General features: G+C 29.2%; 1 long non-coding RNA gene across 1 annotated transcript in view; it reads right to left on the bottom strand.

Moving 5' to 3' along the window:
- The window catches only part of LOC143191231 (uncharacterized), a 212,297-nt gene extending 185,894 nt beyond the window's left edge, over positions 1-26,403 (bottom strand). The window contains exon 1 of the long non-coding RNA XR_013004446.1: positions 25,995-26,403. This is a non-coding gene — a long non-coding RNA (uncharacterized LOC143191231). The remainder of the gene's footprint in view (positions 1-25,994) is intronic.
- Between the last annotated feature and the right edge of the window lie 784 nt (positions 26,404-27,187).

Genomic DNA, 27,187 nt, shown 5'->3' with positions numbered 1-27,187 from the left:
TAATATATATAACAAATATAATCTATCATCAATACCATCATAAACAAATAAAAGTTTCCTTTGTTTCATAATTTTGAAAAAAACCATTTAGACGATGATGATCTAATATTATTTATTCTATTATCTGTATAAACCCGGCATTGTTGATTAGACTGATAATATGAAACGATCACTGGAAATACTAATAACAGTTTTAATTAGGATCCTAACATTTAGAAAATAATGACGTGTACAATAATTAATTATATTGACGTTTGGCGTTGCCATTTACGTGTCGCCGACAGTAAAGGTTCATATTAATAGTGCTAGGTAACAAACTCGTGAGGCATCTGTTAGGCATGCACACAATGCCAATAATATGAATCGCCCTATTTTAATAGATGTCTGAAGGCAGAAAGCTATATAAGTCTTTGTTAGGTGATATCAAATATTCCTTTAGTAGCTTCGCGTGTGCTCTTGCGTGACAGATATAGGTAATACGGACTGCTAATATATTGTTGCGTAGCATTAGAGGTGTTTTTTCTTATGTTATAAATAAACTCGTGGATAGCTACTAGGAAAACCAGATATAATATGATTGGTAAAATGCAGGAATAATAGCTAACGTGCTTTCATATAGAGGTTAAATATACTACAATGTTGTATGTAGATTTATTCTTGCAGATTAAACTAAATTTAACAAAAAATATATAAAATGACTATTTGTGGGCTAACTTTTTATTAAAAAGCCATCATTTTCCTAAACTATTTCCAAAATATGATTCATCATCATTATTCCATTCTACAGGCATTTTCTTGTAACCTATAAATTGGAACATGGAACCTCAATAATTTTTATAGAAAAAATTATTTTTTTATAATACATTGTAAAATTATGAATACTACTTATTAAAATATTATATATTATTTTATATTTCTATTATTATTTATATTGTATTATTTATGTTTTGCCAAAGAAATAGAAAAGCCGCAGTAACAATATTTTTCTTTTATTACAACTAAGAATATAATATAATATCTTTTGTCTAGCTCTTTTCTGCTATAGAAGCTCTTTCCTGTAGAAATAGAACTGGCGTTTCTTACATTCTCTTCATATTATTGTCATAAATATTCATAAAATTAATTCAACCATCTTTGTGTATAATTTTTAATTAGTGCAATATGTTTTAAAGAAACATCTATAAGGTTTAATTCGATCTATTGCATCAATAAATATTACGAGAAATAATATGAGTTGCTTATCATATATTGTTAAATTATGAATACTAAATATTAAACTATTTAATATTTGCCATTGAAATAAATAAACTACAGCAACAGCCTTTTCACTTTTTGGTAACAGAAGAGAATCATAAACCAACACTTACTCTTTCTTAATGATTGTTAATTGATAGTTGATTATATTATAGAATATTACGAAAATTAATACAGTCAGCCTTGCGTATATAATATATCCATTGCTATATTCTCTACAAAATCTATAAGGTTAAATTCGAATTAATACCTTAATATCTTTATATAGGTGCATCGAAGTTATTAATTTTCAATTTAAATAAATGAACTGCAGTAACAGGGTATTCATTCTATATCAAATTAAAACATAATAAAATTTGTCGTAGCCAGCAGAAAGAATTCATAAAACAATAATTTCGTATTTCTTATATTTATGATTAATAAAATATACTGTTATATTATCAATATTTATAAAAAAAATTAAACATTGTTTCATATATTTTATAACTAGTGCAATATATTTTAGAAAAACATCTACAAAGTTTAATTCAAATTAATACCACAATACATTTTACAAGAAAAACGGTTTATTTAAAATTTATTTTTCGCGAAATTTTAGGTCTTAACATTAAGTTCAAGGAGGTTTAAATGTTGGAAATGACATTCGGTTGGTCTGTCAATTCAATTTGCACTATTTCTGGCAGAAAGTTTTCCACAGAAAACAAAAACTGAAAAAGAAAACAGAAAATATATATTATTAATTAATAAATGTAACAAAGTCTGTTAACAAAGCCGGAGCTTGAAAAATTGCTGTTGGAAGAGACTTTTCTGGTGATAAATTCTAAAGACATCTTTTATGTATGAGACGAAAGCCCCGAAAAAATCTTTGAGAAGTTAGTAGGTATTTGGTTTCCTTTGTCATTTTATTCTTCGCTTAAACGTCGTTCAACCATAAATATTTTTCTCTCTAAATCCATTTAATATTTATAAAGCAGACCTCAAAGACGATCCGCGTCGTGATTTTGTCGGATATATTTTAGTCGTTAACGTTATAAATGATAGATAATTGGTCGAAGGATCTCCTTCATGATTTCTTTTGACGGTTTTTGTCCGTCTACACAACAAAGGGTGTTTATCGGCTTTGCCTTTGTCAACATTATAAAGTTGAAATAAACTTGATTAAATTTGATGTCGTATTTCCGTACCTTGGATTTGTGGATGACAAAGTGAAAGGAATATGAATGGCAAGTGTGTGATTTAGTGAAGAATAGTGTGGAAAGGGCACTAAATACTAAATAATTCATTATTTTGCGAATTATGAAGCTAATCTATGTATTATAATTTTCTAATGAGTCAATAATGTTTTATATTTTTTATATTTCTATTCTTTTGAGGAGTACATATTCAATGCATTATTATAGATATGTTATTGAGAGAGAAAATATTATATTTTTGACTGATTTGACGACCGTCTTTTAGTGCAGTTTGGTGCAAGCTTCATGGAATATGTAACATTTTTTCATTATGTGATAATGCAAGCAAGTTAGGTCCTTTTTAGCCTTTTTACATTTGTCATATAAAATATAACCTTTAGGGTTGAGCTTTTAGATAAATGAAAAATTTTTTTTAATTTTTACGAAATTATTTATTTGTCCCATGAAAACATCCGGATATAGTATATAATTGATATTTTATATAGAGGTCTTCAAATTTTATAATCCTCTAGAGTATTCTTTTAGGAGTATTTTTTATTGTATTTGTTAAAATAAGCATAAGAAATGGGATAAAATATGTAGATACTTCTCAGTCATATCATGCCATGCATTGGGATGTAAGTAAAAATATTGTAATAGCTTTAAAATTAATTACAGTTTAAGCTATATTACTTTTTTAGAGTGTGTACAGGTTCCTTCTGCTTCAATGTTCAAAATTAAATTATCTTATGACAAATATAAAGCTAACTAAATACACATAAGGATTTGGCAGGGTAGATCAGAGCATAGTTGTTTTAATACTTGAACGTTAAACTAATTATCAGAAGCACAAAATAATAGCTTAAACAAAAGCTTCAAAAGAAAAAATATCCATTCTAGAAAATGGCTGCCTGTATTTGTAAAAAAATTATAGTCAAAGATAACATCTTAATTTTCTAGTTGTTAGAAAAAGTAATGCCTTAATGAATTTGTGTTTCAGCCCATTTTACCTTTTTTTGAAGCCTTTCATAGTCTTTTTATTTTCAATGGTTACTATTCAGTTGATTACAGTTATTAGTTTCTCAAAAACGTATACTATAATATTTTAAATTTATAATAATTTTAATCACCCTGTGTATATATTTTATCCAAATCAAAACAATTTCACTGACTATAAAATTTTCTGCGCGGCGCATTTACCAAATACGAAACTGAGCCAGGTTTATTTAGCCTAAAGGGAGATTTAACGGCTAAAATAAATAAATAGAAATTTTACTGTATGAACATCATTAAAGCGTTTACTTATTTTGGCAAAGCGACAAGGCGTCCAAGGAGAAAATATCGGAAAAATACGGCGAGCAATATTCGAGAAAATTGCACTGATCCCTATTTCATTTGCATCAATTCAGACTGGCAGGCCTGATATGTTGGATCGTCTCGGATTGCGATCTTTAATGGTTCTTAACTTTGTTTCAGACCAAGCTTCTATCTTCTAATGATTTCAGATTACAACGTCGAAGTTTCGCCGAGTCGTTTTTCAAGGTTTGTTTTTCAAGGATGTATTAATTTATTTCACTCACATATTTATTATATTATATGCTTTGAAAATCTCATCCTCGGATATATTAATAAAATTTGAGAATAACAAGAATCGTCTATAAATTTGATTGAAACTAAAACCTGATTAATTTCATATTTCAAAAGTATACGTATTTATTAACAAAACACTAACAGAATATTGCAGTTAATATATACATTGATGTGTGCATCAAGACTTAAATTAAATATTGCATAGAATATTAACAGATATAGGATAGTTTCATAGAATCCTAATTTGTCTTTTATTGATGCTTCATTATTTTCTGCGTGGGATATAAATAGACTACGAAGCAATAAGTGATTAATGAAAATCATAGAAGACTAACTAAATATTAGATATCTGTAAGGATAGGATCGAACAGTGAAATAGATAAGCAAAGAATAATCAATCGGCACTGTTATTTATTGCTTATATTTTAAGTGGCAATATATAGATAAAAGATAAGTGATATATGAATACATAAATGAAGTACTGAAAATATGCACCAGTTAATATGAGACTAACAATATAATTTGCATAGATCAAACACATAAGACAAATAAAAGAAATCATGAACTATTAACATTTGTAAGCATTTTAAACAACAATTACAATTTGTCTCTAGAGTCATATAAAACTAAATACTTATCTAGAAAGATCCATTGGCCATCACTTAGTCTCTAATAAAATAAAACAAAACAACAGTTGGTAGCAATCTTCAATACTTTTACTATTTAGTACACTTCCATACGTACACGTAAGACCATACTTAGTTATCTCAAGTCTGCGTCATAGTTCAAGGTTTCTGTCCAAGGGATCCAAGAATTGTAGACCTTCGGTGTTAATATGGGAGTGGAGTCATTCCTCATGTTTTCTTGGGAATGCCTCAATTTTCTCTATTGCAATTGGACTTCGAAGGTCTTCGTGTAAGTCCTTAGTATCTTAGCATCCAAAATGTTTCTATTATGTTGACATTACTACTCGCAGAACATCCCCATAAACGAATTTCATAGATCAAGGTTTTAATATTTGCTTGTACAGCAGAAGCTTTTATGTACAGATAATAGTTTGGCTACACTTATATTATTCCTTGCGTTTTGAATTTTTCTGGTTACTTATACGCTATAGTGGCCAGTAACAAAACTGATGTGCAGTTATTAGAATCTTTCTATCTATGGTATAAGAGATAACAAAGTAATATGTCAATTTTAAATGTAGTTACAAACTATAGATGGACACTAAGTACGGATGATTCTGAAGAAAAATGCAGTATCAAATCGAATTAAATTATTTTATAACAACTAAACCTTCTAGTTAGTCTAATCAATTTAATTCTCTTTAATCGATTTTCTCATTGAAACTAAATAGATTTAACTGGTTCAATAATAAAGTTAATGAAAATGAAATGATATCCAAATATTTTTGTCTAATGGATTGACAAAAGCAGCTGAAAGAAAACATATAATTATGTTATACATCGAAAATGGTAACGATATTTTCCGCTCTCGACGGAAATGATGCTGAGGTGGCAATATTTTAGATTAGAATAATTTGGCAGATTATCAGAAATGTCTAATGGTCTGGTCGCGTGACAAGCCATGTGCAGTTCCTAATTGTCCCGAAATATTAAGTAACTAATCCGAATATGCTCTCTTACGAAACCCATTAAGTATATAATTTGTTAGAGATTATTTGACTATACTTTATATATATATTTACTAGAAATAGATCATGAAATTTGTTAAATTGTTTAAATCATACGTTTTTAATCGACGCTAACAATTTTTGTAAGAAAATAAGCTTCTTGCGTGCTATGCCTTAACATGAAAAGAAAACATTATTGACACTTTAAAGCAAATTAGTGCATTTGGTTTTGCAATTTCACAGTTGAAATTATAAATTCGATGATAAAGATATTTTACATTTAAATTGTTCACAAAGTTACATTATATTGTACATCGTATTGCATAACTAACTTTTCTTATGCTTTATTATAAAAGATTTTATTGCATATACGTATAATTATAATTAAATATTAATATAATTTCATTTAATCTGAATTAAAGAAAAGTAAACTAAATTGATTAGTAATCATTTGTTTCACCCATTAATTTTATGATATTACTAATGATTATTAACATGACTGTAATGACAGTGTATATATAGAGTTCCTTGTATGCATATCGGATGTTATGAATACAATTTTATTTGTGATTATATCTCATTCTTGTAATCCTTCTTTCCAAATATCGTTAGCTCATGTGGATATGACGACTTGGAGATGTATTCAGATTGTGGCTACTTTTGCCGGGCTCAATTATGTTTTAACATGTATTTTATTTTAACAATTTTAACCTGGTATTTCGTTCGTAGGCTTCAAACATACCATCTCAAGGTTCACATTAAAACAACGACAAATATTCAAGTAATATTAACATCCAATTTTAATATCAAATTTATTAGATATAACGAACATATTACAGAGATACTAAGTCACTCAGCATTTGACAAAACAAAGATCTTATCTAATTCATTCATATCATTATTTCATATCAAGAGGTATATGAAATATACATATAGACTATAATTATAATTGAAAACAAACCTCCACATATCAAAAACCAAACCAATATTTCAGGTGCCTATATCACTATTTTGCCCATACTTTACTTTTTTAAATATCACTATATTACTTTTAGTATACAATAGGGGTGGCCAGCCACCGAGAAAAATATCAATATATCGATATTTTAAAAAATATCGATATATCGTTTTCGATATGTTTAAAAAATATGGATATATCGGAGATAAAAAACAATATGTATAGTGATATTTTTAATAACCATTTACTATTAAGCACCAAAATTCACTAAACTAATATTGATTAAACTAATATGATGCTAATTGTTATTTTGAATTCTCCCCAAAAAGAGCAAAATGATGTTAAATCAAGATATTTTTTCGAAGTATTTCTATTTTATTTCAACACAACGTTTATAACGCCTTCAAAAAGTATACTAAAAACTTGAATTTATTTTCAATAATGAAAAGGTAAGGAAATTATAGACGAAATTGAGAAGTTATGGATCACATCAAGAATAAAGTGGACTTTGATGAATAGGTAAACATCGAGGACATCGATTCGAATAACAGATTAACAAATCACTCAAATTTGGGTAAATTATATCAATGTTGATTAGTTGCCTTGGTCCCCAACTGTGGCAAGATGTAGTGAAAATATTTGATATGTTATATGATAAGTTTTAATGATTTATGACAGATGGTGTTGGAAGAAATTAAAATGTATATGAAAATTAAGTTTTACATTTTTATTTTAATTAAAAAGAAGGCGTCTGAACATTATCAAATACTGTTTAATTTCGACACCAAAGGCAAAAAGCATTTTAGATAGACAAAAAGATGTTAAGACAAGAATTTGAAGACATTACTCGTTGATGATCCGTGTAGAACGCAAAATATAATTTTTTATTAATTGCATCTTACATTCGATATGGTTAGTACAATCTTGATTTATAAATAAATTTGTTACCATTGTTCTGTTGTACTTGAATTAATATACAAGCAAGGCGTGTACGAGATTAATAAATCAGTATGTATTTTCCAATTTATAATAAAACTAATTTACTTAAGCTGAAGTTAAAAATACACTTATACACTAAACTAGCTCATTTGGTTTGGTTCGCTTCAATCTTCAGATTTCTTGCGTGTTGTTCAGTAGCTGTATTGCTTCCACATTGATGTGACTTAGTAACCTTGTTTCATGTTGTAGAGCAAAATCTTGAATGATTTCGTGTATCCAATTGATTCCGAGATTATGATGTAGCTCTTCGTTGGTTACGTAGCGACAAGCATTAGTATTACTAGTGCAACCCCTAAGTTGCAACCCATAAGTCTAAATAGGCTTTATGACTGACTGATAAACCAAAGATTTGGTTTCAGATCAAGTTGAGAGTATGTCTCGACTAATCAACACAGTTACTTGACTTTGAGCCCAACTTGCTCTGCTTTTTGCCTCACAGGATGTTTCCAGTTTAACCTACCATCGAGATCAAGCGATATAATTAAGTTTTTGTTAATTCGCCACAACGCAAAATTAACATGGACAGATTTGGAGCTATTAAGCTGTGTTTTCCAGTCTCTAGTCCATTTACAGACTACTTGTACTTGTTCTATAACCTTAGGCGGAGATACATATTTTTCCATTACAAGTATGTCGTCAGCAAATGTTCCAAGTACTGTTTCTTTTGCTTTTGGCAAGAAGAATATGGAGAATTGTTAGCACTAATACAAAAAAAAACCATTTCCAGTTGCTTAAAGAACATGAAAGTAATCCAAAAACCTGGATATTTTGTGCCATATGAATTGAAACCAAGAGATATTGAAAGTGGTTTGGTCATGTGTAAAACGTTACTTCAACAGCAAAATTGGTATGATAATGTACATCGTATTATTACTGATAATTAAAAGTGAGTACACTAGGTTAATCCAAAACGAAAAACCCACGTCATCACCCTATCATTTATCGACATCAACATCAACGGCAAAGTCATTGCTTCAAGATAATATTCCGTATATGAAAATAATAATATAATCAATGGAGATCGCTACCGGTTACTCTTTCTGTATTTGAGGCTAGCACATTGCATAAAAAAATCAGAGTACGAGCAAAAATACAACAATGTCATTCCTCTGCATAAGAAAATCTCAACTGCATGTTGCAAAATCGATAAAAACACACTTAGAAACATTAAAATGGGAAGTGATACCCTAACCGAAGTATTCTCCAGACCTTCATTCTTCTGATTACCACTTGTTCCGACATATGAGCCGTGATCTATCTTTCGAGATGGAATCCGTAATTTCTCTGAAAGACGGGAAAAAGTAGCGTTTATCGATCAACTATACGTTGCATAAAGTACATTGTACCGATTTTTCACAACAAAGCTTCATATTAAAAAAAAAAACATTTAAAACTAATTTATATGCCTAACAATGTATCCTACGTATGATTGAATGGAGCCTACACGAAATAAAACACTATACCCTCCAAAAATCTGTAATTGGGATGGTTATTTTCTCAATAATTTTATTTTGTTACATATTCCAGAACATATCTAATTTTGATTCCTTACTGACGTAAATGGGATGATTGTTCCTCGTATAATTTTACTTTCGTAGGCAAATATAAACTGTAACTGTAAACAGCCTGAGTAGTATTAAGTCATTTTGATTACATTACCAAGCAGAATTTTTACTATTCTATTCCAATACATCTTTTTTTTAGTGAAAAAAGAACATTTAGGAAAAAATACATCTCTTTGTATACACCTTAATCTATTATAACATTTTTTCTATATAGAAGAATATGATCCAATATCACGCAGTAAATAAATAAAGAAAGTAAATAGAAGAACGAGAGAAAAATAATGTTAATAGCGGTGAATCGATAAAAGATAAGAGACGCCATTATAGCAAAATCAAGAATCTATAGAGGGAGATATATATAAACGACGCGGATCAATTTTATGCCATTTTTCTTGTCCTTTTTTATGAGTTTCTTTGTCGCCAAGAAGAAAAAGCAAACACATTATACGCAGGAAAAACACGACAATAATGCGATCTATAAAAATGCGTCACTTAGGATTCGACCGAAAGGGATGCGAGAGGAGGAGGGCGGAGACAGGTCAACCGTTATTTCATTTCTGATGAACGGGTCCGCCGTAGAAAGAGAAAGTTTCCTCTTGCGTGTACGCATTTTTGGTTGGCTACACTGCGGATTTAATAAAGCTTTATGGCCAGCTGCTACAAATCTATAGGCAACAGCGAATACTACAATGAAATTTCGATCGATAGTCGGTTAAACCGAATTATTTATTGATTCTGTCTGGTGTCTTTATAAATTATTTTACTACCCTGCATTTAGCTAAAAGAAAAATTCTTCTCGTAAGGCTATGGCTGTAACTTTACATCTAGATTCGTTTCATAGATAGGTTGGAGAAAATTATTGTTCACATATCAACCCAAAAAATATTGGATGAAATATATTTATTATATTATATATATATAGTCATTAAGTAAAGTAACTTAAAATAATAACAATGTTAATCGATTAGAATAATGAAATATTTTTCAGGATTAGACAATTGAAATATCATCAAACGAAACCTTATAAGACATCAAACTTAGTTTTTGTTGTTAATTTAGTATCTTATATTATGGTTCAAACTGTATCCTAGATAAGAATTATTTCGAATCTTATTCGAAATTAGAATTATCATTAGAACATTCAGATAGGACTTATTCATCAGATAATAAGAGGTTACATACTCAATATTGTTACTTTGTAAAATTACATAGTTGTCTATATCACGACTACTCTGAAAAATAATGACAACCTGAGAAGAAATGTTAAGTACGAGATTCCAATTATCAACATCAAAAAATCAGAACTAGTAGTTGCAGCAATTTAAGAAAAGTTATTGAGTATAGCTTAAATAAGGAAATTTATATATTTCAGTAATAAAACATATTTAATTTATAAACAAGACAAATAGTTAAAAAATCTAACAAATTAGAAGTAAATGTAAGAAGAGCTCTTGCAGAAGTTCCAGCAATTTTATAAATAGTAAATAGTATTAAGTAAATATTGAAAAATATAATTTGCATTTCTTCATACTTAATATTTACCGAATGTTAAAATATTAATACATAAATTATTTAATGTTAAAATATGTTAGGATTACAATAATGGTAAGAACTTTATATGAATGCATTGGGTGCTTGCTTGTACGCTGATTAATTATGCGTTTCAGAAGACAACTAATGAGAAAAATTAGAATGCTGTAACTGTTTCCAATCTTTCCATCACCATAGCGATAGTGCGTCAAGAGTTGTTGAATGTCCAAGTAAGAAGGACGTACGATTTTTAAAATATGAATTGAATTGAATGAATTGATGAATGAATGAATTTTTACTAGCTCTAGTACTATGCTATAACACCGATGCTATGGATCCAATATCAGGTCCAAAACCCATCATTTAAAAGTGCGCTTGATCGCTAAAATGATGTTTTATCAGGTGGACCTGCCGTTTAATCGTGTAAGTTGGCATTGGGATTTGGTGTCAGTGTCTTAATAATAAACAACAGGTTAAACAGATGCCGTCAAAGCAATACACGAAAACACGACACATGCTGACCACACTAATAATAATAGTTTAAATAAACCCATAGTTATAAAAAAAAGTCTAATTATTCATGAGTCTACTTATTACCACTAAACCAAAATGGTGTATCATTGTTTATAGTAATTAAGTCGAAATCACTTAAATTAGGAATAATATAATTTATTTACAAGCTTAAAAAGTTCCCTCCTTCTAAAGGAAAAATTACCAACAAGAGAAGCTAACAAATTTACAATTGAGGCCTTTTGAAATATAGGTCGAATTTCTTGAACTGGCTCGAGAACAAAAAACAAAGCCAGAGAAAAGCATCGGAAAATGATTCTTCGTTGGGGAATTCTTAATTTTTTTCTGCGGTACAGTAAAACAATCAAATATACTAACAACAGTCAAGATCAAATGATTAATAAACATGAAGTTCTAAGAAGAACAATAAATTATTTATAGTTTTATTATGTTTAATTATTTATATTGTGTTTTTATTATATTTGAGATTTTTCTTTTTAGTAACTACGATTTTCTTAGTTCCTCAGCGATAGGCCTACCACTCATAAAATAATCCAATTAGATTATTCTGGAATATATTCTAGCTATATTCGACTGTGATGAGGTACCTTGTCCTTGCCCTTGTGTAGATTCCATTTTTTCCTAACGATAATCACAAATATAAATTGAGAGATATATCCCTGATTAGTAGAACCATTTTAAAAGAAGCATGATGCTATCTCATTGCCGATACCATAAAGCAAAGAATTCATTGAATTTGCGAAATAACAGTATAGTAAACTGTATCTATATTTATAAAAGAGCATAAAAAGATATATAGGAAAACAAACAGTGGATACCATGTCTTCCAGGAAACACCTCGTATTTTATATTTGGATTACACAACAACTGTTATCTCTCTCTCAGAGCTTTCATACGTATTGTAGTATGCCCCAGGAGAAGTTCTCAATGAAAGTTTCCTAAAAATGGATAAATGGTCTTCAATTGTAAAAATATAGAAAAGTAGTATAAAATCTGAAGAAAATCAAACAACACGTCCTTGTCCATTAAGGAATATAATCTTCCTAAAAATATGAAGGTAATGTTATATTTATTTGCACACCAGTGGAACCAACACTGTTGAACACCACCACCACCAAGTTCTGTACTCAAAATGGTATTATAATATGTCAAAAGCTACAACTAATTGACGCGCTTGCTTCCTAGAATTACTGAATAAATGTTATCAATGTAAGTCACTTCCTTTAGATATCTCTAAGACTATTGAGCGACCTACGTAAGCTTATACAAATAAACACACAAATTAAAAATAAAAAAAGTCTCGCACTTCTATATTCACTAATGAAATATATCACTTAAACACATTATACCGTTCCTAGTATAGATATTGGAACAGGTAAAGGTCACGAAGAAAATATTTCCTTGTCTAGATCAAAATGTACCTGCGTGAAGGTTTATCGCGATCGACTGGCGTCCAGTCGTAGAGAAACAATAATGGAAACTGATCTAAATGAGATAAAGGAGAGTTATTTGTTTTAATAATAAACTGGCTAAGAGATAAGAGATGTTTGAAAACAATATTTTAAAAAATGTGTACAATAATATATGCATTTATTTTATCAAATGGACTATAAATATTATATATAGTTCATAAAATATTTGGCCACAGTTTTAATAGCAAAATCGTGATATTTTCAAAAGAGCATAAATGGTTATAGATACAGAAAAGCTTACCGAAATCACCATAATAAGAATAGTGTACAGCAGGGCTACTGATTGTTTGAAGCTATACGTTATACTCTATAAGCTTCTATATGTTAATTGGCTTAGCGAAATTTTTGCCTTTATTTTTGAGGAAAACGCGGGCACCTGGAAGTGTAAAATTTCACAAGGTCGAAGCCTATATTGAGTAATATGCACTACAAACAAACAAATTACAATAAAATTAAATACGCCCACATCGTATAATTATTGTCACTAATGTTTACAAGAAAATTGAAGATATTTGGCAACCACATGTTTTTATAAGCTGATTAGGTTACATGTTCGGATGCATCAAATAGCAGTGTGTTTTTAGTTAAAATGAAATGGGAAAAGCTATACGACCTGTTTTAAATAAAACAAATTTACAAATTGCAATTGGCAATAAGAATTACGAATCCTTAATCGTGAATAAAATTATTGCTGTGAATTTCAACTGACATCAATTGAAAGCTTTGAGTGACGTATCTTTGTAAGAGAGACGAGCAATAGCAACTAAGAACCGCAAATCCATCGAAATGGCGAAGAATTGCAAAATGGAAAATGATGGAAACAATATCATTCTAACGACATGGTATTGTGTTGTTAGAAGGATATAGCAATCACCTATTGTAAAATGGCAGTAAATATTTTGATTAAAATGAGTTATAAAATGTAAAGAGTTAATAAAACAAAACATATTAATCTGCTGTAAGAATACTATTTTATATAATAGAAAGAAGAAGCGGCTGGTTGAACCGCGATAGAAAGCGATGTTTATATAGGTAAAAACAGTATGTTAGGTAGAAATCATCCCGATGTCTAATTTAAGATATCTCAGTCGTAACACCGTTCAAAATAGATGGTAACCCCTCATATCAAACTGCAGTATAATGTAAGATATATAGTCTATCCAACGTTGGTGTGAAGATACGTTATCAATATATGTTTAATTATTACCTGTTAATTTGTAAATTCGTTCTAGAATCAGATAATATTTTCTTCTCGTTTTATTCTAGTTAAAAAGAGATACAATGGTGTCTGACAGGTTTCAACACGTAAACGAACTAGCTTGCCAAAACCGATTGTAAAATGTATGCAAAGTTCTTCAAAACAATACTGATAAGAGGCTATAATACGGCAAACGTTATCTTAAGACTTTGATTGTTTTGATAAATTTTAAATCGCTGCTTATAATTTTTAAAAACATATAATAAAATTAAAGAACTTTCAATCGTTAGATGAGATCCATGCCTCATCAACATTTATATGAGACATGGATTTTTCATAATGGAACCAATATACCCAACGGTCACTCTTGGCAAGATGTTAATAAAATTAGTATTAAGATCACTAAAGTTGATAGAAATAGGTAAACCTTGGAATAAAAATTAATTAGGTTCTATTAGTCATAAAATAAGAAAATATAAGAAATTGAGAAATGATGGTCTCGTGAACAAACGTTCGATAGATTAGAAATGAACAGCTTAGTTATTTACTTAAAAGAAACTTTCTGAATATAACACGATTCAACGCTGACAATTTCCAAGATAGGGTGATGAGACTAGAAAAATCTAAAAGTGTGTATAAATGTGCATAATTCTTAAGAATATATATGCGTATTTGGTTGAAATGTAAAAGGAATAAAAATATACAGAAAATGCATTAGAGAGAATTCGGTGATTTTATCAAGAATGCTTTACACAGGTAGTAGTAGAAAAAATTAAAAATATAGTGATCAAAATGGCTTGACAAGGAAACACACCATCGAAGAAAACAACAACCAAACGTAAAAAGGTCTCTAATGAAAGTACAATACATTACTTGGATATACGATTGTTAATTAGGTGCACTATGTCGATAATATATGCATTAGATGTAGTGTAATGTTAAAATAAACTCTACATATTTGATAACATTTTTGTTTAATTATTTTATTTAAATAAGAATTTTATTGTATGTCAAAGCCAAACTAAACTAAAATTAAGACCTAAGATACGGCAACATTGCGACGTTTTGACGTCATAAATTTAGATTATATATGTTCACACCAATTATGGATGGAAATCAGGATTTTTTCCAGAAGATATTTACTTACTCGTATTATATTTCTCACTAAAATTATTTTTACAGTGATCAGCTAAAAAAATGACTAGAATATATGCAAGCAATTAATAATAAATATGTCAACCCTTGAAGAGAAATAATAAAAATGTAATTACTGCGACAGGGTAAACGTTCGTACCTTGCCCAGCCATAATAACATAGATTGCCAAATAATAGAATACTCCCGTTCCATACTTTCCATTTACTTTTAAATTTTTCACCGTCCCACTTTTTCCAGAGCGACCCGACTGCCGTCTTATAAAACATTTAATGTCCCTTAACTCGAAAATAATTTATTTCGTTCCTGTCATTCAGCAAAAAATGTCGGAAAACAGTCAAAAAAAACGGGGACAGTAAAATATTAATGTTCAATTCCCTTAAAGCCATCGTTTAAAAATTTATTGTCGGACCGAAAACTACGGGAAAGACGACGTATCGGGCAGTGGTTTATCCACGAATCCTACGCGCACAAAAAAAAATCAAGGCACTTTTATGGATTCAAATTAATCGAGAAACGTTCAAGTCAATCAATAGTGTCTCTTACTAAACTAAAATAGCCAAATATATTGCGTTTCTCTTCAAAATATTTTCTAAATTTCCTGTTACGTATAACATTTTTCACCATTATGCTAGGTACCTAACCATAAAGGATTTCTATAATAATTACAATATCTTTCTATTTAAAAATTAATGATTTTTTTTATATTTTAGAGTCTCCTTATTCCAACGAGGGTTTATTTGGATGGTTTAACTGCCAACAGGCAAGCGACCAACTGGGAGATCATCCCAGAAAACATCCCGTCTTACCCAGCCTGGTTAATGGCGTCATTGGGATCATTTTCCTTATCGGATTTTGCACCCTTGTCTTAAACCACCACTATAAAATATCACATATAATCAGAACAAGTATTTACGACCATGCCCCAGCAGTATTCGAACTAGTGGCTATCGAAACCAGTGGGAGGGCCGTCCTGTCGCCTTGGCCACCACGCCAACCAAGTCGGCAAGTATCGATTTATTTAAAAAAAAAACGTTGCTTCTCACTAGCCAGTATTTTTCCGGACAATATTTTTCAACATCATTCATTATTAGACCTATACCTGAAAAAATGGCATGTCTTTTAATGCTTTTGAACGCTGGCCAATCATAACATATTGTGTTGATCAGAACAAGTAAAAATCACTTGATCAATCCTATTCAGTCCCTTCATCTCCAAACTCCCCTAAAACCTCCCCTTTATTCTCTTTCACCTTGGGCATCTCCTTGAGGTAGATTCCTTCTCACGTGGGAGTATCTGGTAAAGATCATGCCGATGCACTGACCTTAGAGGAAGCTTCCAGTCAACCTTTCATATATAGGTCGTCGCACCACAGGGAACTCACTGTCACCATTAAAAAATCTTGTCAAACCTCTCTAACAACAAACTCTTTCAAGTTAAGCCATATTCCTTTACCAATTTCCCCACGCCGTCACTTAGGACTCAACCCATTATAGTCAGTGGTCTCAGGCTTAGCCATTTTCGGTTCACACACAGTCATGTAATTAATAGAGATAGATCACCCTATTATGAGTTTTGTTCACATTCGCCAACATATATATATATATATATATATATATATATATATATATATATATATATATATATATATATATATATATATATATATATATATATATATATATATATATATATATATATATACCATCTCATTGACTCTCATTATATATATATATATATATCATACTTATTGACCTGCAGTGCCTAGTACCACTTTTGGCTTAGAGCTCGCTGTGTTGATACCAGTACCGAGTCTCATTTACCTCCTCTTGTTACCAGCTATTTAGTTACACAATAAGCTCCCAATGCCCAGTTCAACAAGTCGTTTATAGGGCATAGGATGCAGAAACGGTTTGTGCAAAAAATGTACCCCATTAGTGTTCTTGTTTGTTTTATATGTCTAAATCTAGTGTCGTATTTTCATTATGTCGTATAGTTTTATCTGTATTTTATATCCTTATATATTTTTAATATTTTATATTTTATATAGCTCTGTATAATTTATTATTTACATTTATGTAGCTGTTATATATTATTTTGTTTATATTTTATATTTATAATTTAGTTTTAATTGTCTGTATTTGCCTTTTAATTGTTCATTCATCAAAGTTCAGTGTTAATCTGTCAGTTACGTTAATATTATTACATTCTTAATTTACTTTTACTTGTACCCTCTGGTATTATAATAAATTTATTTAATGTATTGTAAAATACTAAAAACATTTTTAGCAACCACTAAATAACATAAATGTTGAAGTGACGAATATTACAATAAATAAATAAGTGAAAATCAGGACATCGCAATATGTTGTGAGTATAATAGCACGTTAAACTAGGAATACATATTTCCCTAAGTTTTCGCAGTAGAATGTACAGTATTCAAGCTTTGTCATAAAATAGCATCATTTTTTCGTATCTTTCTTCAATATTCCAATCTAATGCATTAAGTATAATCTAAAAAAGTAATGATATTTGAATGACTATAGTCCTACAGTGATTTACTTTATATTAGCATTTGAATAGGAAATTAAGTAGTTAAACTTTATCGAGGAGATAACCTTAATCAAGAAATTATTTATAGTTTATTGACACATGTCAATATCCATTTGGATAGGAACGGGATACTTTCAATATACTTTTAATAAACTTTTATTCAACAATTCAAAAGATAAAAAGTTTCAACAATTATAAATTGTGCCATGCAGAACATGTGGAAAGGAAAGAGAACCAAATTAAATCATAATTTTTTATCAAAATTTATTGTAAAAAAGTGAAAGATGTTATTCGAGAGATTCTTGCCCATTTCTATGTTTTCCCATTGTTTTCTTCAACATTGAATATATTAACTAATTTTCTAAAAAAATAATTTTCTATGTGATAATTTCCTGCGAGCTATGATTACTCTGCTGTTCATTTACTCTAGAGTTAATATGTTCATGTGAATGAGTATATTCTTTATTTACAATCCTGGACACATTCTTCTCCACTCGCATTTTGATAGCGCGACATTTCTTTCCATTTCTGCAGGTTACGAGCAATTTCTTTCCATCCGGTTCACTATGATATCTATAGCTGTAGATATTATTATTTAAATTTGGATATATATATATATATATATATATATATATATATATATATATATATATATATATATATATATGAATAAAGTAATATCACTTGAAAAGTAATTTTTAGCAAATTGGTCAAAATACCGTTGTAAATTATAAAATCTATTGCAGAAAAATAATAAATTCTCAACATTTTACGATAAAAGTTTCGCTATGGCAATCTTTTATTGCGAAACCTAACAAGGAAACTATAAAACGAAGATTCTGTGAAAACTCTAGTTAGAGGTAATAAAAGTAAACTTTTATACCTTTCTCGAGCAATATAGAACAGGTCAGGCAGAAATATAATACCGCCACTCTATGCTTTCCATTTACTTTCAAAATTCTCCCTGGCGATTTTTTCCAGAACGACCATCCCGCTTCCTGCAGGAACGTTTAATGGTTCTTCACGAAGAAACTATTAATATTTACTCTATTTTATCATACATGTTCTCTTGTTTCAGCCTTATCTATAGATATATAAAACAAGGAAGGAATGGCAACGTTGAAAATAAATACTTAAGAATTATTCCTGTAATTGTTCACAAAACTTCTTGTTAAACACATATTTCATATTAGTTACTAAAAATAATTATCAGATATCGATATGTACTACTATTATCAGAAAACGGCTAGACTTGTTTATTTCTTTATATGGTAGTTACCTGCCAATTTTAAATTCAATTTTTTAGATTGTCTTTAAAACCATAAGAAATTTAGTTTTAATTTTTTAATTCAACAATGTCTCCTTAAAATAAAATGGTTGCGGTTTTTTAGTTTATAGAAAAACCAGATGTCTGACGAAGCTAAATCAAGAGGATATGATTATTACGGATATCATGCGAGTTAATTTTTTTATATATTGAATTATATACATTTATGTATAAATAATAGTCCATTATTGCGAATAATTTCCAAAAAAGCTAAACAACAAATTATATTTATATTGAACAGTACTAATAATTGAAAACTTTTTAATAACGCTTTCCCGTTAAACATATCAACCTATTACACCTTTTTCACCGTCAAGAACCAGATAAATTATTTTTGAGTAGAGGGACATTAAATGTTTTATAAGGCGGTAGTAAGGTCGCTTTTGAAAAAGTGGGTCGCTGAAAATTTTAAAACTGAATGAAAAATGCAAAAGTGTGGTATTCTGTTACTCGGTGACCCCTCCTATGTTGCTTGGGAAAAGCGTAAAAGTTTACTTTTATTACCTTTAACTAGAGTTTTCACGGTAACTTTATTTTTTAATGCGTTTTTTTTCTGAGCGTGAGTCATAACGTACATAAATATTAGCACTATAATGAACAGTAACTTACTCAATGCATTCTAAATTAAACAATAATGTTTTAAAAAACACTTTCAAGCATCACCTATTGAAGACCTGATAAACCTTCGTTTCATTTGATGAAGTCAAGGATGATGGCGCGGATATAAAAAGTGACTATCAGTATTAACCATTTAATATGATCCATAATATCAAAAACTTACAAGAAATCAAACAAAATCACGTTAATTCATCATGTTTTGATGAGAAAGTTGAGTCTCCAAATTCCAGCCGTAGTCACCTATAAATGTTACTGATTTTCTAAGCAAAATCACTTTTGAATAATCTGCCCCTTGTTACTTATATCACAAAAATATAACATTCAAGAAAACAAATGGATTTTCTAACCATTTTTATAAGGAATAGGTCATTGTCCGATTCTTATTTATTATATTATACTATTAAAACTCTATAAATTTACAGACATTTTAAACAATAGTTTTTTATATTCTTAAATTATATTCTATCATCCTTTGTTAAATTTTATTTTTAATTTTAAATATTTCCCTATTCTTAATTTATTACAAAGAATCACCAATCATCATTATAATTCTAGTAAAACTATCGACAGCTGTATCAAATTTATTAGTAACGATGTACTAATTCTGGATACTATTACTATTGACATTATCAACAAACATGTCACATAGCCATCCCAACTCTTTTTATTGAAACTGTTCATATAACTGCTGATGTTAATTAACTTTAATCAACATTTACGCACAGCAAGTCATTAAATTATTTCAAGATGAGATCAAATTCTTACAACCGAGGAATCACAGAACATAGAAACATAGAATAAGTAGTTAAATAAACGCAATCATAACTATATTCTCACTGTGCGTTTTAGTTACTATTAGGCCAGAAATTTTGTTTTTATGACATGTTATTATTTTTATACAATTTAAGGTTAAATTGTTATTATTAGGAATCATGGAGCATGCGAACATAACATATAACTAAATATGTATGTGGTAATATTGCGAGCAAGAACAGTTATACAACAACAGCATTAAAAGTAAATTAAAAATCAATAATGATTAATACATGATAGTATATTCTAAACAAGAGAAATACTTACAAGAGATATACTTATATTTTTAACAACTGAAGTAATAAGCAAAGCAGATTTTTCAAAAATAAAAGATGAGGAAGGAAAAATAGACCGCCCGACACTAGACGAAGTCAAACAAGCAATAAAGGCCCAAGAGTAGGGGTGTTGGCCACCGAACAAAATATCAATCTTTCGATATATCCTTATTTTAAAAAATATTCAATTCACAATTCATTTAAAATTAAGTACCGATTTTAAAGGTTTATTAATTTTAATATTTAATTTATTTTGAAAAGATATCGAAAAATATCGGCTGAAAAAAATAACGATTAATCGGCCAAAAATATCGATATCGATATTTTTTAGTATCCCTACCCAGAACAACAAAGCACCAGGAATAGATGGAATCCCGTCAGAAATCTACAAATCAGGTGGTGAACACCTAACAGAATCTATCGACGCATTGGTAATAAAAATGTAGAAGGAAGAGGTAATCCACGAGGACTGAGAAAAAGTATTATTTGTTATATTTACAAAAAGAGAGATAAACCAACTCTATCAGATATTGATCAAATTAGATCATCAAAAAAGTCATTAGATTTAACTCATAAACTAATCAGGACGATCAAATCAATAGAAGACGCAGTAGCGATGGTACTAATCCAAAACCAACTAAGTGACGCGTTCAATATCTCGAAGGACTTAAAGAAATTAAATGGTCTGGCCTCTACCCTATTTAATTTAGCTCTAGAATACATAGTAAGGCAGGTAGACGTGAAAATGTAGAATATGACATCAATATTATGAGCCAGAGAACAGAAGCGATAAGGCAAATATATTCAGAAATAAAAACATATGCCGACAACATCGACCTTGAGTAATAATTAACCCGAGTAAAATTAAAAGTTTATTGCAATAAAGAAGTAAAGAAAGTGCACGAATCATTGTAGAAGACAATATCGAGTAGGTGGATCATTTTATATACCTGTGAAACTGATCTCAGTGGGTACGGAAGATGGAGCAATTCTCAGAACAATAAACATAGTCAATAAAATACCTATTTCGCAATGTCTCACGTTCTAAAATCTAAAAACCTACACCTTAATAACAAAATGAGTGTCTACAAAACAATAATAAGACCCATCGTTAGCTATGAAAGCGAAGCATTGGCCATGACGGAAATAACAACATACAAGTTCGTGCTGTAGCTCCAAGGAAAGAAGAAGAACAATGAAAATTAGAACATTGTAAACCATTAAAATGTTATGAAAATATTTTATAACTGCTCTATATAAGTAGTTTAAATTAATGAGAGATAAAAAAATAAAATTAATAGATATAGATAAAAGATTAAATTTCCTTGTATGCCGAAAAATATGCCAGCATAATTTTCTCTATAATGCTCGACTACATATTGTTAAATTGGTTAAAAATATATCAATAAGGGTTACAATCTTACCTTCTATTATGAAAAGACATCGCTCTTTTTAACTATCACATATTCCATTTTATAGCCCACAACTTATTTACACGACACTTAAAATTATAAAATTAAATTATAAAGAATCGTACATTCTATCGAAGACAGGATTGTTTCAAAATATTTCGCAGTTGAGTACCTTTTTAGTAAAAATATAATAGAAGAAATACTGCATTCTTAGAATAAAGAATATTAACTGGTACTTCTAATAATTACTCTTAAAGACATTTCTCGCCAATTTTTTTATAATACAAACTAAAAGTGAAATATAAAAATACTAATTAAATAAATGCAGTAGTTATAAAAACAGTATATAAATGTTATGATTAAAGCTTTTTGTTTATTTTTCAAATATATATCTGATTAAACAAGATGCTAATCTATTATATAACGAAATAATCTCTTTCGCCTAAACATAAACATAAAAACCGCTGAAACTAGGTCAAGTGTATAGGTCAAATCGTCTCTCGACGAGCAAAACATGAAAGAGGTGGTGTCGATGATATGTAATTAATTACATATTTAAGATTAATTTCGAGGCATTCAAGATAGATGAGAGAGTCTTTGATCTTTTTCAGATCTTCTCGAGAATTTCCTGATTCAGCTTTATTCCACAGCACTTCCTTGTGTGTAAATATTTTGATGGATGACTAAGTGTTTTAAAGAAATTCTGCAAAATGCAAGGTTGTGATGTAATTAAGTAAAATGTATTGATAAAATTAATAACTGGAAGTATTTCGATTTATATTTTGTTTTTATGTAAATAAACAATAAGAAAAAATTAAATTATTTTAAATGTTTCTATATCAACGAAAATATAAAGTTTTTACACAAAATTATATTTTTTATATAAACAATTATATATTTCTAATACCTAATAGTTTGTAACAAAATTAATGTTATCATTAATGTTTATAAATTTGCTGTGTTTATATTGTGTATTAATTTCGTTCTGAAAATTTCCGTATAAATTGACGACTTTATAAAAACATATGTTGTTATGACCTTAAAAAAGGTTGTATTAACTGAAATGTGTAGTTACGTCGTAATATAAGCACAACAAGAATAGAGAATACTTTTCATATACATAAGTAACAAGAAAAAATAACAACAAATTAAATGAATTAAATGTTTTAAAATAAAAATACCCACTAATGCCAATTTTATATATTAGAAGCATTATTTTATACGTTTAGAACATATTAGAGATGCAAAAGTTTAAAGTGCATATATTACGATAAGCTAAAGTTCATTCAAAATAATTATGTTGTTAATATAAAAAATAACAACTATGTTGTATTTCGATTGTGTATTACTTCCATGTGGAGATTTCGTTGAAAACTGAACGCTTGATCAAAATATATCTACTTTGTTTTGTTTATATTATATCTAAAGTCTCCTTTTTGCCAACGAGGGTTCATCTGGACTGGACCTACTGTTTAACGTGGGCTCCGAACCACGGTCATCGGCATTAAGCCTACCGACTGGCGAGTGACTAACTTAGAAATCATCCCAGAAAACATCCGGACTTACCCAGCCTGGTTACTGGCGTGACTGGGATCATTTTCCTTGTCCGACATTACACTCTTGATTAGGATAATCAAAAATATTAAACAATCACAAACATAAATTTACTATCATGCCTCAGCAGGATTCGAACCCGCGATTATCACAACAGCAGGTAGTCCTGTCACCTTTATCACTGCGCCAACCAAGCCAGCCCTGATGTATCTGTAGTAATATGTAGTTCTTACTACGAATCATGACAACTATATAAATATCCAAGGAATTATTCATTTTTAGATATATCCATGATGACGTAGCATGTCTGAACAGCTGATCGAAGAAGGGAAAACAACAGACGAATTAGAAGGCACCAAGTTTAGTGAATACACAAGGTACTTGGAAAAGATTGTTGCAAAATTAGGTTTTAGGTTTTCTGCTTTTCAAATTTCTGTTTGTATTTTTGAAATTGATAGCGATCTTCCATAATGGTATAATTATTTTGTCACCATTGAAATACTATTCATATATCTGAATATACACTTTTTATGAATTATTTTTATATAATGATATTCCAAATAACTAAAGCTTCTTAGCTTAGCTTTTATCATTAATTGTTATTGATTCATATATGTCGAAGATATATATTATTAATGCTGTAGAAATATATATAGTAATAATACAATAATAATAATAATAATAATAACTAATACTGTATAAAAACTATCCAACATTGTATTCCTTATTATAATACGTGTAATAAATAGGCTTCAGACGTCTAACTTATATAGATTAATAGATATAGATGAAAACTACTCTTAATTAGATATCAAACTTGCGAAATATATTATTCAATGCCACGATATGTATAAACAAGATTTTTAAAAACAAGCACAGTTTAGAAATACTTGTCTCTGTCAATATGAATATTGTATCTATAAAAAAGCTATACTTACAAATTGGTTTAATTGTTTTTAATTTTGTCAAGTACTTACAATAAGACACTACACAAAAGTAGATTAAAGTTTCTCGTATTCATATACGTGTGAACAAAATAAATAGAATTTAGTACTTGCTCTTTATATTTTATTAATACGTGTTTATATATTCAAACTATAGCAGAAATAAAAGTTTGTTTTATAAATATTATATGGAATTTAGTAAAATAATTTATTTTGTTATTTAGAAGTAATTGTTTTATCATGAATTATTATTAATTTATATATGTGTTAAGATACTTATTAGTAATGTTGAAGAAATATATACAGTAATAATACAATAACAATGATAATAACTAATACTTAATAAAAACTATATAACATATTATTCCTTATTATAGTGCATTATAATAGGAGTAATAAATAGGATTCAGACGCGTAACCTATATATATTATTAGGTATAGATGAAAACTACTCTTAACTAAATATCAAACTTGTGAAATATATTATTCAATGTTACAATATGTATTACCACAACTTTTAAAAACAATCATATTTTGGAATTACTTATCTCTATTAATATTAACATTGTTTCTTTAAAAAAACTATAATGAAGAATAAGATAAATAGAATTTGGTAGTTTTTCGTTATATTTTATTAATACATTTTTATATATTCAATCATTCAATCAAGAACTGTAAAAACATTTATTTTGTACTATACTTATTACTTTATATTACTATATGTAATAATTGTACAACATATTATTATTTATTAGAGTTCATCGCAATACGAGTAAAGTCTTCACATGCGTAACATATATAGATTCATATAAACGTATGAACAAAATAAACAGAACTTGGTAGTTTTTCTGCATCTTTTATTAATATGTTTTTATGTATTCAAGCTATAACACAAATAAAAGAAGATTATTTATAAAAATTGCAAAGAACAGTGAAAAACATTCATCTTGTTATTTAAAATCAATTGTTAACATTTATATATATTTAAGGTAGGTATTACTAATGTTGAAAAAATATATTTAGTAAAAATACAATAGTAATAATAAAATTGGTATTTTATAAAAACTATACAATATATTACTACTTATTAGAGTGCATCGTAATACGTTTAATATTCTTCATACACCTAACATATATAGATTCATACATATAGAAAGAAAATACTCTTAATTAAATTCAACTGGAGAAATATATTATGCAATCTTACAATATGGGTAAACAAGATTTTTAAAAACAAGCAAAGTGTAGAAATAAGAATCTCTATTAATATAAAATTTGTTTCTATATGGAAGCTATACTAACAAATTGGTTTAATTGTTTTTAATATTGTCATGGGCATACGTAAAGTTAATAAACTAAGTTAATAATTATAATTCGAATGTTAATATGGTAATGTTCTGATATAGTTAAAAATAACTTTACGTTATTGTTCAACGTTATTACCTGTTGTATGAGGCCAAACGTAAGATACAGCATACAAGAGTGGCGAAATAAACAAAACCGAAAATTCCGGCGGAAAACTGAATACGTTCACTAAACTTCTTTATGGCCAAGGGGTCTCTAGACACCATCGATCGCTGAATTCCCAAATAATGCAACCACTCTGTCGGGCGGCAAGTTTGATGAACTGTCGTCCTCGACTCGACAATCTACTGTAACATTTTTTTTAAACCACGTTTCGCGTAAAATCCTGAGGAAACCGTCCGTCTGGCACCCGGATACTTATATTCGGCTCGTGGATACGAACGTGAACGACAGGGCGAGAGAACGACCCCGCGCGATTTACAGCCGGCAAAAGTTTGGGAACCGACCAATCACGAGAAAAAGTCTCCGCGATATTTTAGAGGTCACTCTTCGTAGTAACGGGTGGAGGATACGAACGGCGTCTACTGGAGAGGACGGGAGGCGCTGGCGGACCACGAGGAAACTTGTCGTCGGGACGCTTGCGTCCGCGTGGGCGCCTGCGCCTGTTTGGAGGTGCCATGCACTGTCTCACCTGACTGATGCGACGAACATCATAAATCAAAGCCGTTCAATTCGTTGCAACGGCGAATTTAAGATTAATAGAGGATTTTTGGTCATGGTCCAAAAGCGCGTTTGAAAAATCGACTTTAAAATCCGATTTTTGTCCCTTACCATTACAGGAAATGGTTAATCCTTGAAACAGGATTTCTTAGTTTGTTTTCGCTAATTTTAGTTCATTTTTCAATGATTATTTACCTTAACTTTAAATAATTATCAACGTAAATCACGCCAAGATATAAGATGAATTCATTTAATTGCTTATAATATGGGTATAATATTTTATTATCTATTATCTAAGTACAAAATTTCAAATATTACTATATTGCCACTAGTAATAAAATTATTCCAAATTATCCTACTATTTTTTGCTCATATAATTTAGCAAAACACATGACTATAAAGGCATTTATATTAACAGGAATTAATTTTTGGTAAATTATATTTTGTTTGTAAATGTAATTAAATTAGAAACAGAAGGAATAATAAATCGAAATAAGGAACTAACAAGGCTGAAGACTAAGTAAGCTACAAGCCTATTTATAGTTACAAAAAATGTGTTAGCCTTTTAAATAGTCCAAAGGTTAGTGTCAAATACAAGGAGAACATAAATA

Source organism: Rhynchophorus ferrugineus, unplaced genomic scaffold, assembly GCF_030347505.1.
Source record: "Rhynchophorus ferrugineus isolate W39M unplaced genomic scaffold, kcgeb_rfMv2 rfM2, whole genome shotgun sequence".
Classification (NCBI taxonomy): Eukaryota; Metazoa; Arthropoda; class Insecta; order Coleoptera; family Curculionidae; genus Rhynchophorus; species Rhynchophorus ferrugineus.
Note: the sequence above shows the minus strand (reverse complement) of the source record. Positions and strands in the feature narration are given on the sequence as shown.